Source organism: Poecilia latipinna, unplaced genomic scaffold (assembly GCF_001443285.1).
Source record: "Poecilia latipinna isolate Pla-1442-1.1 unplaced genomic scaffold, P_latipinna-1.0 Scaffold147, whole genome shotgun sequence".
NCBI lineage: Eukaryota > Metazoa > Chordata > Actinopteri > Cyprinodontiformes > Poeciliidae > Poecilia > Poecilia latipinna.
In genome coordinates, this window is record NW_015112763.1 from 232,123 (window position 1) to 237,012 (window position 4,890).

Consider the following 4,890-nt stretch of genomic DNA (forward strand, 5'->3'; position numbering starts at 1 on the left):
AAAAGTGGAATTAAAAAAAAAAAGGGGGTGGGAAAATTTTTTTTTCCCCTTGGTAAGGGGGAATTTTAAAAAAAAAAAAAAAAAAAAAAAAAAAACTGCCACTGCAAACCACTTGCACAAGTGTCAATCAAATGGGGCAAAGATCAAAAACTCTGGAAAGAATCATAATTCTTTCCAGGAAACTCTCTGCCCCACTGCTGTTCTGCATAGGTCTGAACCCCCTCAGCCAAATCATCAATGCGAGCCATCCCGTCCTTCCAAACAGACTCTAGGATGGTGGCTCATGGGATCCTCCCGGTCAGAGCCGTCATGCACTCCCGCGACATCTGCCCCCGACCCGGAGTCGGTGAGGCCCCTTCTGTGGGAGTGCAGCGCTGCTGTGGACCTGTGGACAAAGGCCGGCTCCTTGCAATTCCCATACTTGCCAGCAAGGGAGGTCCTCAACACGCAGCTAATGCTGCACGGGGTGAGCCACCGTAAAATAGCAACAAAAGACTTCACGGAGATGTGGCTCACCCAAGCCACCATATGGACCTCCAGAAACTTGCTGGTAAGCAGGCGCAGGCAGATGCCCCTCCGTGGCTGTGATCCAAATGGTGGCAACAAAAAGAAAAACATACAGAGCTACAGGTGCCGCGCCTGTAGCTCAAGGACACAGCCACAAAGAAGAATCACCTGCGCCTCTTTGGACGAAGGAGCAGGCGTTCCACGGACAGAGGTCCCAGCAGCAGCGGCCTGGTTCTCTGGGTGAGGCAGGTGGGAAGGAGCAATGGGGGGGAAAGCCCCTCTGACCACCATCGCTGTTTGAAAGGATGGGATGGCTCCAAACTTCAAAAGAGACTGGCTACGGATACCGACTCAAGAATGCAGCCACCAAAAGTCTCCTCCTCTACATGGATGACATCAAGCTGTACGCCAAGAGCGAGCGAGACATCGACTCACTGATCCACACCACCAGGATCTACAGCACTGACATTGGGATGTCATTCGGACTAGAGAAGTGTGGCCGGATGGTTACAAAGAGAGGGAAGGTCATCCACACAGAAGGGGTCTCACTCCCAGATGGAACAACAGCAGACATAGAGCACAGGCGCAAGTACCTGGGAATACCACAAGCAAATGGCAACCTCGATGAGGTCACAAGGAAAGGAGCCACAGCCAAATACCTCCAACGAATAAGGCAAGTCCTGAGAAGCCAGCTCAATGGCAAGAACAAGAGCCGTGCAATAAATAGCTACGCCTTACCAGTAATCAGAGACCCTGCAGGAATAATTAGCTGGCCAAAGGAGGAGATAAACACCACAGATGTTAAGACTCGGAAACTACTAACCATCCATGGAGGGTTCCATCCCAAATCCAGCACCCTGACTGAACACGAGCCGTAAGGAAGGTCAATAAGGCAGGTGATTCCTTGAGTTTTGGTTTTCAAAATTGAGGGAACCAAACCTTTAGAGAATCCTAAAGACCTTTATAAAGGCCCCTCTTAGAGGATTAAGAGGCAGAGCGACCACAAAGCTGATTTGTTGGATTCTGTGAAGACGTTTGCAGTCTGAAGAGGAAATCCCACCCAATTCAGGAAGAATGGGTCTAAGCGATTCCAGCACGTAATCTCCTCCTCAGGGTGAATTGTTTGGAATTAAATGCTGAACGTAAATCTTTTGTTGATAAATTACAGGCATTAATATGTTTCATTTTTCTTTTGTGGGTTTGAATATATAAATAAAAAAATTATTTCTTAAAAGGATCAGTCAGTTAATACATTTTATTTATAAGGGACCCTTTCGTACTAAAATCAGCTCTAAGAGTTGTACCAACAATTAGCCCTGAGGTTTCTCTGACAAACTTTTCCACAAACAGCAGCCATAATACTGGATGGATAATAAATGACTAAAACTATATGATCACGTAAAAGGTTAGAATAAGATTCATAAATATAAATGTATATGTATAGAAAACATCAAGGAAAATGATAAAACAAACCCTAATCGATTTCTATTTTCTTTTTCTCTTTCCCTCTGTCTGAGCCTCCCGTGGTTCATCTGACCTCTGACCTCAACTCCTCAAACCTGTCCTCCCATGGACCAGATGATGTCCCTCCTACAAAACCAGCCGATGAAAATGATCGAGAAGATCTGGAGGATCAAGAAGACAAAGAAAACCTCCATCACCCCCAGGGGACAACTGTCAGTCTCCTGTTGGGCATTTGGGCTGAAAACTGTGTGAGACTGAGCTTTAACAACCTCGGCTGGTCTGCTGTCCAGTATCAGGATAGAGGAAGAAAAGCTAAACATGCTTCAGAGCTGTGAGAGAAGACGACTCTGAACTATTGACGCTTGTTTCATCTGTGGACAACATGGACATTTCCTGAGGGACGATCTGAACAACCCAAAGATCCAACGCCAGGACCAGTTGGACTGACAGGAAGCCGGAGGAGAGAGACATGGGAGGATTTCACTGCAGCAACGCCGAGACCAAGTGGAGGAGAGGGGCAAGAAGGAACAACCTGAATCCACATCAACCACTGTGAAGGATGACCTGTCTGTAACGTCCATCTAGATCATGACTTTAAATCTGACACAGCAACAGAGTGAGCAGCAAAACTTCACTCTACCAAGTACCAAGTACTTCAACTTTTGACACCAGAGAGGACAACGTCCAGAGCAACAGCGAGTTTGGATGTTTCTGAAAGGCTCTCCACTAAGAACTATTGCTGGTCCACTGGCGAGTGACCGAAGCGGAGAGTGAAGATTCACACTGTCCTGTTATCCTTAAATATGCTTTTGAAAGAGAAAATCAACTTCAGAAATTAATTGGTTTTTCATGTTTAATTTTGACCAAAGACAATGAAATCAAATGTTGCCTGGTGGTTTATAACTTGGGTTTATTTAGAATCAAAGAGGATGAAAATCACTTTGAAACTGTTTTATTTTATTTTGAAGTGGGTGCACTAGAATCAGATGGGGCAACATTAAAATTTTACTTGTTGATTATAACGTGGGTTATATTTAAATCAAAGAGGATGAGATTATATTAAATTTTAATTAGATTTTCATAGGAGGAGGACTTAATATCACCTAAACTTTTAATTTACATTTAGGATTTAAAATTAACATAAGCAACACAAAATTAAGCTAGGGATGTCTAAGGATTGAAATGCATGCACTTGTTTTGCAGGGAAGATTTTGGGATTAAAATAATTTCTTATTTAAGCAGTTGGAAATATTACTTAGAAAACTGTTTGGTATTCCGCTGGTACTTTGCTTCCAAATACATTATTTCAAATGTCTCCTTTTAAAGTTTTGTGAAAGATGACAAAACACATCGATGACCGTCTCCCTGGCAAGGAGAGGCTGCAAGGTAACTTTTCCTACCTAACAGAGGTGAAACAATAAAGGGATGAATGGATGAATGCCAGTGGGTTTTTCGTAATCTGTGTATATGATTTTGTTTCATCATACAGAATAATGTTTCAATGACTGAATGAATATGTAATGTCTTAAAATGTATGGGATAATTTTTCACTTCCCACCATAAAAATTGTAGAAATGTCCTTTTATATAAGACTCATGTTGTCTCTGCCTGGCAGAGCTTTCCATCCAGAACTGCTTCATGATTGATTGTCCTACTCTGTATTGTGCACAATTCATAAATAAACCTGATTGAGAGATTTTACCTGAACAGTGCTTGGTAATAGTTTTTTTCCACAACAATGGACAAAAACATTAAAAGCTCTCAAGTAAAAGGCGTGGCGGTTTTAGCCAATGTTGGACCCATGAGCCAACATTTGCAGGCTAATATGCTAATATGCTATAAGCATATTATTATATTAAGACTTTTGTGCATTATCTGTTTAAAGAAAAATCAACCTGTAACCACATATGCGAGTAGTAAAGGCATACATGACACATGAAAATATACTGAAGATGAATAACTCACCTTTAAAGAAGCTCTGCTTCTACCAGTGTTCAAGTCCACAAACATCCTGGAAGCTTCCCGCACTTTACTACGCACTGCTGAGCTGAAGCATTCGCTCCAGTAACAAAAACAGTCAAATCCAGTTTACTCAAAATAACGTAGTCTTGTACTTTTCTCAGGCCAAACATGTACATTACTCACATTACTTGAGTTGAATAAACAATTTAGTGAGACTTGAGTAAAGCATACAAACCTAATTTAAGTAAGAATAGGTAAGCCAAGATACTGTGCAGAACCCTCAAGCTCCCAGGCCTCTGGTAGAGGACCAAGCTCAGAGGATGAAAGAGAGAGAGACCAAGAGAGAAGGGAATTGTTATGTTATGGTCAGCTTAACAAAATGTCTGAAATTTAAAATGTTCAAGTATTAAAGGGTGCTGTTTGTAAGAAGAGGAGAGAGACCATCCAACCGGCCAGAAATATCATCAAAAAGCTGAATAAATTGAAGAGAAAATGAAATACCCTAAAAAATCTGCAATCTCATCAGTCCTTTATGATTGCTAACATTGATACTATGGTAGCTGATATTCTATATATTATGCCGTTTAAACTTGAATGCATTAACTGCTGTAACTTGTGGGTAAACAGTGAGTGATTGCATGAAATAAAGTTGTCATGAAGGAAATTCTTTAGGTGGGATTAACCTGAACATGAAACAAAATAATATAATCCTAAAGGGAAAAAACATGATAGAATCCACATTGTTAATCTACATTTTAAACTTAAAAAGGAACAGGCAGATTTAAGAGGGTTTTCTGGACACAGAGATTCGATGTTTTGTGAAAATAATGAAATAGCTGCTGTAACTCTAGCTCACCACTAGATGTCAGTGTTTCCCTGACATCTCGTGAAACCCTGAAGCTGATTTGAATAAAGGTCGCTTTGATTTAAAAAGGCCACATTCTTTTACATTTAGTA

General features: G+C 41.3%; 1 long non-coding RNA gene across 1 annotated transcript; it reads right to left on the reverse strand.

Moving 5' to 3' along the window:
• Positions 1-1,428: 1,428 nt before the first annotated feature.
• On the reverse strand, positions 1,429-3,002 carry LOC106945513 (uncharacterized). The gene is made up of 2 exons (XR_001424576.1): positions 2,386-3,002; positions 1,429-1,482 (listed from the first exon to the last, which is right to left on the reverse strand). It is a non-coding gene; the product is annotated as an uncharacterized LOC106945513 (long non-coding RNA).
• Between the last annotated feature and the right edge of the window lie 1,888 nt (positions 3,003-4,890).